A 16,644-nucleotide genomic window follows, 5' to 3' on the forward strand; every position below is an offset into this window, starting at 1 on the left:
AGATAGATAGATAGATAGATATAGATATTCATATATATACATAAATATATAAATATATATATATATATATATATATATATATATAGATAGATAATAGATAGATAGATAGATAGATAGGATATATGATATACTATATATATACAATTATATAATAAATAAATATATATATATATATATATATATATATATATATACATATATGTATGTAACAGTGAAGGATATATATATATATATATATATGTATATATATGTAATAGTGAAGGGATATATATATATGTATGTAACAGTGAAGGGATATATATATATATATATATACATATATATATGTAACAGTGAAGGGATATATATATATATATATATATATATATATATATATATATATATATATATATATATAGTGAAGGGATATATATATATATATATATATACATATATATATATATATATATATATATATATATATGGATGGGGTAATGAGAAAGGTAAAAACACGAGTAATGGAGAGGGGGATGGCGTTGGTAATGAATGGTGAGGGATCGAATATCTCAGATTTGTTGTTTGTTGATGATGCAGTGTACTACTTACAAATTACCGGACAAGAACTTGGTAGATTAATGCAGAGTTTTGCTGATGTCTGTGAGTGTTGTGCCTTGAGAGCAAATGTAGGAAAGAGTAAAGTGATGGTTACTGACAGAGAAGTTGACTCCCAGTGTGATGTTACAGTGAAAGAAGAGAGACTGGAATTGGTGAGAGAGTTCAACTACCTGGGTACAGTGATAGAAAGGAGAGAAAAATTTGCAAAAGAAGCAGAAAGTGGAGTGACACAAGGAAGGAAAGTAGCTGGTGCAATGAAGGCCTTGATAAGAAACAAAGGCTTGAGGGTTGCGGCTGCACGATGCTTACATGAAGGAGTGTTGGTGCCAGCTTTAACACGTGGATGTGAGACTATGGTGTGGCATGAAAATAAAAAGTCAAGAGTGAGAGCAATGGAGATATAACTGCTGTGGAATGTATGTGGAGTACTGAGAGTGGATAGGATACGAAATAATGTGATTCGTGAAAGATGTGGAATGAGGAAGTGTGTGGACACCAGAATCGAAGAGAGTGTACTGAGATGGTATGGTCATGTGGAGAGAATGGATAACAATAGGATGGTGAAGAGGTATATCTGAGCGTATTTGAAGGAGGGTGGAGGCGAGATAGGCCAAGGAGAAGGTGGAGGGAGATGGTGGATGAGTGCGTGAGGAAGCGAGGTTTGGACGTCTGTGAGGCTACGGGGACTGACAAGAGATCGTGCTGGCTGGGCCCATTGGATTGGACAAATTTGGGCAGTCTGGACGTTGTTACTCCTCACCCTGCCCTAGGGTGGGAAAGAAGGTCCGGATGATGATGATGATGATGATGATGATGATGAGTATTATTTGGATAAGGACTATGTTTTTTATCACATATATCTGTCTTCTCGTCTTGTCAGGCTCTTGCATTTCAAAACTTTGATCTATAGGCTTCGCCTTTTTGTAGTTTAGTAACTACTATCCATATCTAGATCAGATTCAAGTATGAGGTCACGAGTTAAAAGATCATAGGGATGAAAAGAAATATGTTCCTAGCGTGTGACTGTCCCCCCTCCCGGCTGTGTTCTAGTATATTACAGTGTTTCACGTAAGCTGTGCTACAGTAACAGTGAAGGGATAAACCATGGTTTACAAGAATCTAACCCAGCTGGTGAAGCTATGGCTTAGTCATCACTAGTTTAGATCTTCAGCACTGCCTATGATCAGACAGTGCCTATTTACTTAGATCCTGTTATGTTTGTCTACTGTCTGACGCTGCATCCTGTGAGCGTTGACCTCGATAACAGACCCTCTGGATGTTTTTGTTCTTACTCTGTATAGGTCACTTTCCTCATATCAAACCACCATCTCTTACAAACTCTCCCACATTATTCTTCCATTTTATTCTCGTTCTCCCTCTCTTAACTCTCAAACGCTCACTTGTCAGGGTCAGTCTCCATTCACTCCAGATGCCCAAGCGGCCGCAGACTATCTTTCTCACCATATATCAACCTCTACACCGAATTCCTTATGAATCTTTTCATTTTTCTTTCTGTCCTCTGTGCGACTTTATTAAACATCTTAGGAAACTTGGCTTAGCAGTTTTCACTCTTGCTTTATGTGCCTCAAGCATCGTCCATTTTCCCTAAGATGTATTTGCTTTTCTATTATCGTCACATTCCTCTTCACTCCTCCCACCGTCATTCCATGTTACACATTTCCTTTCACTAACCACATTAGTTCACAACATGGCTTTGGTAACTGAATATACCCACTTTTGTCCATTTCCGTGTCAGTAAGTCCCAACCTACATTTTATCTCTAGCTTGTAAAATCACCTTTTTTTTTTATTATTCTAAGTTCTATCTATCTACCTATCTATCATTCTGTCTATTGCTAGACACCTTCATCCCGTAAAGGGTGGCCACAAACAAATCGCCTTCATGTCACCCTGTCCTCTGCCATTTCACTGCCCTCCCTCCAGTTCACACACCCCTCTCTCATATACCTCTCCACACCATTCTTCCACTTCCTCGGCCTATCCCTCCCTCTCCCCTATCCACCTTACTCACATACACTCTTCTTAGTCTCTTGCTCTCCATCCTTTCCACATGGCCAAACCACCTCAGTGTATTTCTCTTAACGCTTTCTATTACATCCGCATCCACACCACAACGCTCCTTCACTTCCTTATTTGTCAGTCTGTCTCTCTGTGTAACTCCACACGATCCTCTCAAATAATTCTTTTCACTGCTCTCACTCTTGACTTTGTCCTTCCAACAAGGTCCAAGCTTCACTTCCATACATTAGAGACGGTATCACAATATTATCATGCAGCAACCGTTTTACTTCCAAGTTCACTTCTCTGTTTCTTATCACTGCTTTCAAAGAACCAGCAACCTTTCTTCCCTGCTGTACCCTTTCAAGCACTTCATCCTCCAGACTTCCATCCTTATTCATCACACATCCCACGTACTTATACGTTCACATTTTCCATTTCCTCATCATCCAACCTCACTGTGCATTTCTCTCGAAGACCATAACCTTACTCTTCCTTACATTCGGCTTTAGATTCCTTTCCTTACACACTCTAGTAAACTAATTCACCAAGCCTTGCAGTTCTCCTTCATCTTCATTTACCAATACCGTTTGTCTAGGTTAATTTTTGATTTTAACAAAAACGTCATCACCTTGTTTCCCTAAATTACCTCCTAGTTTTGATTTTCTCGCTCTCTACTAGAATACTGAATTTGCTTCTATAACTTCCACTCTACATATGCATCATGTGATGACTGAAATCCACATAATTCTCACTCATTTCCTTTTCTCTTCAGAAACACTACCCTGCCAACGTTTCTAGTTTCCTTCATTTTCTCTTCTACTGCCATATATACATTAAACAGCCATGATGACGTGGCACAGCCCTATTCAATACAAAACTTGAACTGAATTTATCGCTTATTACACCATTTACTCCCTCTCAGACACGTTTCCTCCATCACACGTGCTGAATTTCTTTTTCACGATCATGAAACTTTTCTCCTGCTATTTATATACCTGATAACTATAACAATGCCTACAAATCAGCTCTTCACATCTATAAGTGCCACACAGTCTGACCATGACATACGACACACAGTGGATTTTTTCACCCTACCATATCTACATCACGTTGTGTCGCCTAGCCACAGAATATCTGCAAATTTTCTATAAATGAGTAGACAAGAGCTCCTCAGAAAGCCATAATGATACTGTACTATCTGTTAATAGCCTACATCTAAGTTACAGCAAAAAAATACTCATGCTTGCTTATCCAGCGCTAAATCATCATGAAAGCTTTTTGGCATTGATGGAGCTGAAAATCACATCATTCAAAATGAAATCGGTGTAGAAATGTTAAGTGAATCTTAGGCTTTACATTAGGATATGTATCAATTAACAGTGTGATACCAGAATAGCTTTCAAATGAGGAAATCCTATAACAAATATATATATATATATATATATATATATATATATATATATATATATATATATATATATAGAAAGTTAGATAGATAGATAGATAAATAGATATTTATGTATCATCAACATCATTATATATATATATATATATATATAGATAGATAGATAGATAGATAGATAGATATTTATCTTATATATATATATATATATATATATATATATATATATATATATATATCATCAGCCGTTTGAGTATCCACTACAGGACCGGCCTATCTCGACCGAAGTGGGGACGATACAGCCAATGTATCTCTACAAAGTGGCTTAGGCTGTCTGGTAGAGATTGTATGTAGGGTGAGAAGTGCTTGTAAGTGTAATTGTAGTGTTGGAGTGGCTTTGGATGTGTACGTAGTCTGAGAACCAAGTGTAATCGGCCCCCACAAGCCGACTGGGTGCATGCATATTTTACAGTATGAGACACTGGTTCAACCACAGCACCCCTCATGTCCACCAAGCAGTACGTGGCCAGAAGAACGCTCCCAAATTTTATTACCCTGACGGGGCGCGAACCATCATTCTTCAGTGTACGAAACGCACACTTTAGCACTGCACCACAGAGTCTCTTATATATATATATATATATATATATATATATATATATATATATATATAGATAGATAGATAGATAGATAGACAGATAGATAGATAGATAGATACATACATACATACATACATATACTGTATACATATATATATAGATATAGATAGATAGATAGATAGATATATATATATAGATATATACATACATATATACATTATATACATATATATGTTTTGGAGGAAATTAAGGAACAACAAGAAAAATATCACATAGAAACAATTGAAGCAATAACTAAACAAAATGTGAGTGAACCATATTCCCAGGTGTTAAAGGAAGGAAATCCCTCGGAAATGTTTAACAATTGTCATGATTTAGCAAATGACCAAATATTTCAATCTCACAAGGAGGAATGGCTCAAACAACTGAACATTCGAAAACAAGCATTTTATAACCACCTTAGATCTACTGGAATAGGTTCCATATATGAAGATTTCATTACACGACCAGAACCGGTAATCCCCAGAAAATTTAAAGAAAAGTCTATACCTGGACAAACAGAGTCTCAAACCAAAAGAATAAAAGACCTAGAAATAACAAAAGTAAAAATTGAAATCGAAAGATTAAAAGAACAAGCAGAGAAGCAGCTGCAAATCATGAATGCAGCAGAGGAAGAAATAAAGAAACTAGTCAGTAAATATGATTCTCCTGAAGTTAGACAGAAATTAATAGAAGACTGGTACAAGGATATAACTGCTGAAGAAAATATCTCCATAAAGATTTGGGAGAAAAAGAAATTATTCTTTCTAAGTACAAGCTCTGACAATATGCCCAAACCTTCATCTACACATAGTAATCTCAATTACAAAAGACCTAAGTCTTATACTAATAAAAGATTGAGCAATAATGATACAAAACATCCCATAAAAGGTCAAAACAGAGACGGAGACAATTATGTTTCAGGGTTGAAAGAATTGGGGAACCTTTTCTCTATACTGAATGTTGCCTCACAAGACCTATTACGTGAAAGAAATACTACTCAGAATTTTTTCAGGAGAAATCAGAATTGGAGAAAACCCAGAAAGTAGACCCAAAGATAATAAATCTTTCAACTCGCACACTGAGTGATAAAGAAAAATCCTTACTTACTAAGGGACTAAAATATTGTCCCACACCATATCAACTCGATCACGAGGAACTTAATAGTGATATTGATGAATTATGTCGAAAATTAAGATTAAAGGAATTTTTCCACAACAGTGTGTTAAATGATGAATCATTGGTAAAATCTAAATCTACATGGGAACCAAATACTGGTAGAAATTCCACCCTCGATGCCGCAATTGATTTCCTAAGACTGAGTCGATCTACTATCACCAGACAAAACAGTAAACCTAAGTATAATTTAACACCTGGTGAACAAAAAGCTATAAAAGTCCTTAAGAACTGCACTGATGTTGTTATTAAAGAAGCTGATAAAGGGTCAGCTGTTGTACTAATGGATACATCATTCTATGAACAAAAGGTGATGGATATTTTAAAGGATCAGGATACATGTGAAAAGATACCAACTAAATATAGACCAAAAACAATGAATAAAATAAAAATGGTAATTAATAATTATAAGGATAGACTAACTAAAGATGAAGTTAATTACTTAACCAACTTTGAATATAAGACAAGCCTATTTTACGGTTTACCAAAAGTTCATAAGTCCAAAATGATAATTGATCAAATTAATGTTTGTAGTACAGAAGTGATTTCCGTAACAAACCCTGTAGACCTTAAAATGAGACCAATTATTGTGGGACCAGCTTGCCCTACCCACCGTCTCAGTCACTTCTTAGATATATTACTGCAACCTTTTCTGAAATACATACCTTCATATATCAAAAACAATCTGGACTTTTTAAACAAGATTCCTACTAAATTAGATGATAATGAAATTTTCGTAACTCTTGATGTGGTAAACCTATATAGCAATATTCGCCATGAACTTGGATATGAAGCTATCACTTATTGGATTGATGAACACTATGATAATACAAATCGTATACCTGCAGATCTAATAAAAGAAGGATGCAGTTTAATTTTGGAAAATAACTCATTCGAATTTAATGGGCAAAATTACTTACAAGTGTCAGGAACAGCAATGGGGACAAAATTTGCGCCAAATTATGCCAATCTTGTATTGGGTTACTTAGAAAACACCTTATATTCTCAGGTGTCAGCACATTTTGGTAAAACAATAGCGGATAAAATGAAAAAGAACTATATGCGATACCTAGACGATATCTTTATGATTTGGGACGAGAGAGATGGACATTTCTCAACACTCGTAAACATCATGAATAACCTGGACCCCAAACTAACATTTACATGTGACACAAGTGGAGACACAGTCACTTTCCTAGACATAAAACTCATTAAGCAAGATAAGAAAATAATTACTGACATTCATTACAAGGAAACTGATACAAAACATTATCTAACATATAGTTCTAATCATCCCAAACACATAAAAAATAACATACCATTTAATTTAGCACTGAGGATATGCACAATAGTTTCAGAACCCGAGTTAAAAGAAATAAGATTAAGTGAACTGAAAGATTTTCTTCGACAACGTGGATATCCCAAAAGTATAATAAAAAATGGCATAGAAAGAGCAAAACAAATACCCATAGGCAACCTTCGGAGCTGCAGTAATAAAGAAACAGCCAGTGATACACACACAATACCATATATAACAACCTATAACCCAAATTATGATGATCACTTTAAAGAAGTCTCATGTACAATTAATGTTCTTCAAAAAGCACCTGAAACACAAGAAATATATAAAGATGTCTCCTTAATTAAAGCAAAGCGGCAACCCAATAATCTAAAAAGAATTTTAACAAGGGCTAGGTTTAATAATTTATCTAGTTTCAAAGTGAAGAAATGTGAAGACAAAAAATGTAAACTCTGCATGGAAATAATTGAAGGCAGTCAATTCACTTTTCCCAGTGTCAACTACACATTCCAAATTAACGAAAACATGGGATGCTCGACACAAAACTGCATTTACGTAATTCGCTGCGGTGGATGCAAAGAGATTTATATAGGCGAGACCTCAAATCTCAGGCTTCGTACTAACCTACATAGGGATCATATTAATCACGGTAAAGGTTTATATGTTAATACCCACATAGCTAAATGTGCAAAAAAATGTTCTCCAAACTTCAATATTATGCCCTTCTATAAAGTAAAAAAGGATGATCCAATATTAAGAAAATCAAAGGAAAAATATTTCATAAGCAAATTTAAACCATTACTGAACAGAGATCTATGAGACACTGACCCAATTAAAGCTTCAAAAAACAAACCTTTTTCCGAATTACATAAATGGGGCAACTGAAGCTTCACACAACTCGAAATGAAACTAACAACAGTGGACAATTCATACCAAATATCAGTGGCTATCAATCGCTCGCAGGAAGCACACCTCTTCCTGGGCCACTATTTTTAACTGAGGATCTATGAAAATAGAGAAATGCATTTTAATTAAACTTTGATTTTAGTTTATAATATACAATTTTAGTACATGTCTCCTGTTTGTGTACATGCTGTCGATATTCTAATAAAAGGCATTAGTGTGCATACATATTTATATATATATATATATATATATATATATATATATATATATATATATATATATTGCCAGACGCCTCAATCCCGTTTGGGGTGGCCACAAACAAATCGCCTCCAAGTCGCCCTGTCCCCCGCCATCTCACTGCCCTGCTCCCAACTCACACACCCCTCTCTCACATACCTATCCACCCCATCCCTCCATCTCATCCTCGGCCTCCCCCTCCCTCTTCCCCCCTCCACCTCACTCACATACACTCTCTTCGTCAGTCTTTCACCCTCCATCCTCTCCACATGGCCAAACCACCTCAGTGTGTTCCTCATATCACTTCCTATCACATCCACATCCACACCACAACGCTCCTTTATATCCTCATCCGTCAGCCAGTCTTTCCATGTGACTCCACAGGCTCCTCTTAAATATCTCATTTCCACTGCTCTCACTCTTGACTTGTGTCCTTCCAACACAGTCCAAGCTTCTCTTCCATTCGTTAGAGTTCGTATCACAATACTGTCATGTAGTAACTTTTTCACTTCCATGCTCCCTTCCCTGTTTCTTATCACTGCTTTCAAAGAATCAGCAACCTTTCTTCCCTGCTGTACCCTTTCAAGCACTTCACTCTCCAAACCTCCATCTTTACTCATCACACTACCCAAGTACTTAAACGTACTCACATTTTCCAATTCCTCACCATCCAACCTCGCTGTACATTCACTGACTTCAGCTCTCTCAAAGACCATCACTTTACTCTTCCGTACATTCACCTTTAGGTTCCATTTCTTACACACTCTCCCAAACTCATCCACCAAGCCTTGCAGCTCCCCGTCGTCTTCACTCAACAACACAGTATCGTCTGCAAACAACAGTACAGGGAGTTTCCAAACACTATCCTCTCTCACCAGGACCACTCCAACATCCACTACCCTACCTTGTACCTCTTTTATTATCCCATCCATGAACAGATTGAACAACCATGGAGACATGACACATCCCTGTTTCAACCCAACTTTCAAGGAGAAAAATTCACTTAGTTCACCATCCACACGCACTGCGGCCTTAGCACCATCATACATACTCTTCACAGCATTCAACAACTTTCCATCTACTCCATATATTCTTAATACTTTCCACAATCCTTGTCTATCCACCCTGTCATATGCTTTCTCCAAATCCATGCAAGCCGCATACAACTTCTTTCCCTTCTCTAGAAACTTTTCCAATAAAGATCTAAGAATGAATATCTGATCTACACAACCTCTTCCCTTCCTAAAGCCTCCCTGTTCTTCTCCAACTAATTCCTCTGTTCTTTCTCTAACTCTCTCAATAAGTATCTTACCATACACTTTTCCTTTTATACTAAGAAGACAAATGCCCCTATGATTACCACACACTTCTTTTTCCCCTTTTCCATTGTACAAGGGAATAATTATACCTGACTTCCAATCCTCCGGGACTCTACCTTCCTCCCAGGCCAATCTGCACATCTTCCACATCCATTCTACTACTATCTCTCCCCCATGCTTCAGCATTTCACCACACGCTCCATCAATTCCTAGGGCTTTCCCCATTTTGACTTTCTTCATTGCTTCCACAACTTCCATCCTGCTGATTTCCTGTCTTCTCACCTCCCTCCTTCTCCCAGCCATTCCCCAGCCACTTATACTCGCATTACTTCCATCCTGTATGTTCAACAATTCCTTAAAGTGTTCTCTCCATCTGCTCACTTTTTCTCCCTTCTCCACTAGTAATCTACCATTTTTATCTTTCACTCCCCTGCTAACCTCACTTCCACCCTGTCTTACTCTCTTCACCTCTTTGCAGAAAATCTTACAGTCCCTTCACTTTACACTCAAATTCCTTCCAAATTCCTCATCCACTCTCTTCTTACTCTCTCTTACTAATCTTTTCACCTCTCTCTTTCTTTCTACATATAACTCACCCTTTCGCCTCTCAACTTCTTCCATGCCCCTATTTCTCATCCATTCATTGTATGCTTTCTTCTTTTGTGCCACAGCCTGTCTCACCTCTTCAGTCCACCATGCTGTTCCTTGCACCCCCCTCCGTCTTCTCTTCCTCCCACACACCACATCACATGCTGCACATATTTCTTCTGTAAATATCCTGCACACACCTTCCTCGTCCCCCATCTGCTCCAATTCATATTTGCCCAATCATTCCTCCACTTCTCTCTTATACTCTGCCTTTTTCTCATCCTCTTGTAACCTTTCCACTCTCCTTGCAACTACTTCTTCCTCTCGTCTTTCCCTTCTTCTATTCCTCCATCTTACTTGGATCCTAATTCTGGCCACCACCAAGTAGTGGTCAGAATGTCCACTCCCCCAACCTCTATAAGCTCTTGCATCCATTACACATCTTCGCATCCTTTCATCCACACACACATAATCATTGCCTTCCTTTCTTTCAGTTCACCACCCACCCTTCTCATCACTCGCCATGTATACCTGTGGATCATTTTATGCCTGATGAGGGTATTGGCTATCACCAACCCCCTCCCAGCACAAATGTCCACTAACGCACTGCCATTCTCATCTATCGGAGCAGGCACACCCAACTCACCAACTATTCCATCCACCTTCACATTCCCTACTTTACCATTCATATCACCGATCAAAAACACTCTCTCATTCCATCCAAACTTTTCCATGCATACTTCCACATTTGTCCAGAACTCTTCTCTCACTCTGCTAGCACGATCTTGCGTCGGCGCATACACACACACAATCGCCCACATTTGTATTCCAACTTTCAACTTTACCCACACAATCCTTGACCCAACTGATCCATACTGTCTTATGCTCTTCTTCCATCTTTTACTCACAACTATACATACTCCTTCCTTTGCCCCCTCATTCTCACCTACTCCTGCACATATACCCCATCCATACTCCCATTCTCTCACACTTTCTCCTCTCCATTTTGTTTCAGTCATTCCACATACATCCACTTTTGCACCCTCAAGCACCTGGACAATCTCTCTCTCTTTCACCTCATCATTCCCTCCTCTTACATTCCACGTAGCCATTACCAAGTCCTCTGTCTGGTCCTGGGTCGTCATTGTTTGGTCAGTCCTTGTCCGAGGCTTCTTGTTTGTTTTTTTAGTTAGTTGTTTTCTGGAGAGGGGCACTAACCCTCCGCCAACCCTTTTAGTTGCCTTTTACGACAAGCAGGGATACTTGGGGAGTATTCTTGAAAAAAAAACCACTACCCCCAGGGGGGGCCGACTTGTTACCGCCGCAAAATGCTCGTGCAGTCGCGATACACATGGTGACTATTGTGCCGATCTCCCCAGTGCATCGAGGATCCCTGGGCTGACGATTCCAAGCTGAGGAGAGCCGCCGTGCATGAGCAGAGCCCTGCACAGCTGCACCTCTCGGTTCGGTAACGTTAATAGCCTCGGGACCCTTCGGTGCCTGTAGGAGATCGAACACAACAGCCTCACCCTATCGTAACGGGCGTTTCCGGCCCCGTGAATTGATACAATCGATCCCCAGGCGATGCACGAATACATCGGCGCTGGTGTCCTGGCGCCGAATGAACCCATACCCCGCCCTAGCGTTGTACCACTTCACGGTACCAGAGGTGGTGTGGGCCCGTGGTGGGTGGAAACCTGCAGGTATAGCCCCCCCTCAACAGGTCGAAGGCTGGAGCAGGTGGAGAGGACGGAGTTGTTGCTGCCATGGCTGCTGCACCGGGAATGAACTCTGAGATTTAAATAAAGAGAGGACTCAAGGACTGCCTGATGTGCAGAAGGAAATACTTTTGTCACTGTACTGAAATGAGAGCAATGGCGTTCCCCCGAGCTCGACCCTGTATTGAATCATATAGCCCTGCTAGGTTACAGGAGCGCACTACCACTTCCGGCACGGCAGTCCCGGGAGAGGCTCGAACTCGAGGTCCCCCGATTACAAGCCTGATGCTCTGCCACTAAGCCACCGTGCCCCCATCACTGTACCGAATAACTCTAAGAACTCGCAACCGTCTGTTAGAGTATTAGCGAGTCCTAGAAGAGTGAGAGATATCCTGGACAAGTTTTATTTTAAGGAGTTAAGTCTAAGCCTTCGGACTAGACTGTAATATTATCATACTACACAAGCCAACTAAATATAGAAGGGATAATTTAAGGAGTAAATGGCAATACTTACAGACGGGTCGTAGCTGAGTGATATAAAATAAATGAGGAACTGATGACTATATATATATATATATATATATATATATATCTATATATATATATATATATATATATATATATATATATATATATATATATATATATATATATATATATGTTAAAGTAAAACTGTACAAACCAAACATGACTTCGAACTAACTGGGTAACTGGTACACAACCGTTACACATTTAGCACCACAGCACAGAAACTCCCGGACATGCCCCCATAATGTTACTGCACAAGGTTAGAGAAAGCCGTTATCTTAGTCTAGGGTATAGGACAACCCTGGCAGCAACATCCAGACTGGATAAGATTACCCAGACATTCAGTGAGAAGATTTAGATGAGAGTTACTTTTTCCCAACCGCACTGTAAACCCCGACTATTTTCTATGCTCTGCAAATTCGAGATCAGTTTGTATATCTTAGAGAGATGATAAGTAAACCCAAGACAAACTATTCATAATTTACTTAATATAAACAAAACTAAACAATACTGTCCTTACTTAAATTACAGGGAAAACTATTTACAAAAAAAAAAAAGAAAAAAAAAAAGCATTTTACATCACCAGCCCAAGTCCAGACCGTTACAAAATCTTTGGGGAGTTATACACCCTCTTGTATACCCGTAAAGGGGAGAATGAATCTTAAGGATGGAGAATACAAGAAAATATTATAATCCCATAACCAAGGCACAGACTCAACACCCTTAACATCACTGAGAGATCCAGGCTATCACTCCTTGTTGGAGGTTGGAGAACTCTGATGTAATCTAGCACGCAGAGAGGAGTCAGAAGGGTAACTGGAAAACATCCTTCAACAACGCCATCTATGAAAGAATATTCAAAGCGAGAACAGCTAGAGACTTGGAGATGGAATGATGTAGAAGTATCAGCCATGAATGAATCTCCACATAAACAGTAATTCATGAAACAGAGCAGAGGCCCAGGGCGTAACAATAAATAGAGAGAGAGAGAGAGAGAGAGAGAGAGAGAGATGGATAGATACTGTGGTATGATATAATTGGATCAGGGTGATTCACATATTCTTAGAATTAACCTCTTCACTACGTGAGTTTTTTAAAGCTGAAAATTAAAATAATCCTTGCAGCGGCATTAATATTAAACAAAACTAGTCATCTTGCCGATAACTTTATACTTTTTAACAAGAGCCTCGGGGCCCTATCGAGCCACTCGGCACTTATCCAAATTAAAGACATCTCTGAACCATGCTTCCCTTTGAAGATAGTTGTTCTGTGGAAAAGCAGTTGCACAAATGAGAGTAGTTTCTGAACAGTTACCACCACCACCACCAGCCCCAATCAAAGTTACCTCCACCACCACCATCATCATTACAGCTACCATCAATAACACCACCTCCACCACAGCCATCACCATCATCATGAAAGCTACCACCACCACCAGAACAGCTACCACCACCACCATCATCATCACAGCTACCATCACCAACAACAACAGCTACCACCATTCTCTGTTCAATAAAATTCTGTTCATAGCTTCAGTGAAGAAACAGACATCGGACTGTAAATGTACAACACTCTCTCTCTCTCTCTCTCTCTCTCACCAAAGATGCATGGAACTCCGCGGAAATGCGCTGCTACATGTTCCATGCGCCTGTATTGTAACACCAATGGGGACAATCATTATTAGGGTCCAGAACATGCCTTCTGAAAATACCAGTCGATATGAAATTGACTCTGGCCCATCTGGGACCCAATTCCAACCTTCCTGCTAAGCACCATCAAAATACTTTTCTCAGTTTTGCTGCACCACACACACACACACACACACACACACACACACACACACACACACACACACACACACACACACACACACACACACACACACACACACACACACACCTGTGGCACTGACATTATTGCTAGAGGATGCTTTTGAAAAATGGATAGCAGTACACACACACACACACACACACACACACACACACACACACACACACACACACTCACAAATGTAACCTCTACCTCACACTTATTCCATCAGATTTTTTTCTAATCCTTGTTAAGTAAATCAGCTCAGTTACACTTAATTCTGGTTACATCAGGTATTTATATGTTCAGCAAAATCCAGTCAGGTCACTCTAGGTCCATCTGGGTTACTTTTGGTCTGGGTAGGTTAAATAAGGCCCAATTTTTGATACCCAATTTATAATCGACTCTCACTCTAAGTCCATCTGGGTTACTTTTGGTCTGGGTAGGTTAAATAAGGTCCAATTTTTGATACTCAGTTTAGAATCGACTCTGAGTCGTTCAGGCTAGCATAGGTTCAGTCAGATAGCTTCAAGTCCAGTCAAATTAGTTCTGGTCCAATTAAATCAGTTCAGAACTGTTCAGGTCTACTAAGACCATTTCAGGTTTACTCAGGCCGTTCACTTTCATTGCTTGACCAATCGTGGTGGTAGGTGGTGTCGACCACCATCCACTCACTTGATATAATGTTACTTACTTCTTCCCTCGCATCCACCATTCTTTTTATGTGTCTGCCCTCTTTTCCTTTTTTTCCAGTCCATCCTGTTACTTCTTATTTCTCTGCTTTCCACTTCAGCAGGCTATACACTGAGTGACAAACCTTTTTTTTTTTTTTTTTTTGTAATCAAAGTAACCATATACAGTGCTGGGTAGTAACCATATAACCAATTGACAGGGTGATGTGGAGCTTACTATGGTGCCTCTGTTATTTGGGAGGAGAGACGCAAATGCCGTGTCCTTCCAGGAAACAAATCTCCACGCTCTTCCCCGCGTCTTGCTATGGCAAAGCACTGGCTACTACAAGGGAACATTGTTCACTGCACGGGATGGCCGTGCAGGGGCTTCCTTGTAGTTGATGGGTCTGTATCAGACTGGGGTTACTCCACAAAATCTTAACCACCTGCATCAGGTTCAGTCCATTCAGGTTGCTTCAAGTCATTTTGTATGCAGTTATGTTGTGTCAGGTGAATTATGTTCAATTCAGAGAATCTTTGGATCAATCACTTCATTTCAGACCATTGCAAGTTCGTTAAGATCAGTTCAGTTTTATTTCAGGTATGCCCTTACGGACTAGTTCAGATACAGTCAACTTCTTTACCTCCATTCTGGAGTAGTCAGGTTATATGTACTTGTACTGTACATATATATATATATATATATACACACACACACACACACACACACGCTCGACCCTCCATTTCCCGGATTAAAGGGGGGGAACCCTAAAAGTCCGGGAATTGCAAAAATCCGGCCCCACATACCATTCCCCAGACTTTAACCATACTTTGTCCAAATTCCCTAATAATATCCGCAATTATTCCAATATTCTAGAGAATTGTGGAATGTAGGCTACCTATATCAACATAACTAACATACACAGCACATAAAATAATAACACTGACACAATAACATATAGATAAATACAGTATACACTTAAATAATATAAATATAAACATAAATACAGTATACATGGGAACTCGGGCCTAACCCGGGAAATATGGAAATATGAATGCTGAACTTCTGTGAGAATCCCGGACATGTATGGGCATATATCGGGCATTTGATAATATTGCCTGGCCTCAGCACGTGTCCGTGAAATCCAAAATCCGGGAATCTGGGGTACAGGAAATGGAGGGTCGAGTGTGTGTGTGTGTGTATATATATATATATATATATATATATATATATATATATATATATATATATATATATATATATATATATATATATATATATATATATATATATATATATATATATATATATATATATATATATATATATATATATATATTAATCCCTCCACTATCCAACGTATTAGAGCCAAAGGCATGTCCAGAAACTGGTCCTGTCCGGATAGTGGGCACCAGCCTCCTGGACTTGTACTTATGGACCCTAACTCAGAAAAACACCTATACAACTCCCTCTGGACATGCATAGCACCTATTTAAGACCCAAATCACACCAATAAGAGACAAAAAAGACTGAAATAAATGCAAAAGAATCTTAAAATTAGGGTTTAGAGGTGAGTTTATACAATATTAAACATTCAGGGTACTTAGAACAAGTCTCTGACTCCTGGACTGGTACTTATGGACCCTAACTCAGAGAAATACCTCCCTACAGGACATGCATAGCACCTAATACTCTATTCACACCAAAAAGGGACACAAAAGAGTGAAATGAGGTGT

At 39.0% G+C, this 16,644-nt stretch overlaps 1 pseudogene; it reads left to right on the top strand.

Annotated features, from left to right (window-relative positions):
• LOC145399115 (uncharacterized) overlaps nucleotides 1-16,644 on the top strand; it is a 111,504-nt pseudogene that overhangs the window by 13,842 nt on the left and 81,018 nt on the right.

This window comes from Coenobita brevimanus, chromosome 47 (assembly GCF_032717465.1).
Source record: "Coenobita brevimanus isolate Jiangsu-jjx chromosome 47, ASM3271746v2, whole genome shotgun sequence".
Taxonomy (NCBI): Eukaryota; Metazoa; Arthropoda; class Malacostraca; order Decapoda; family Coenobitidae; genus Coenobita; species Coenobita brevimanus.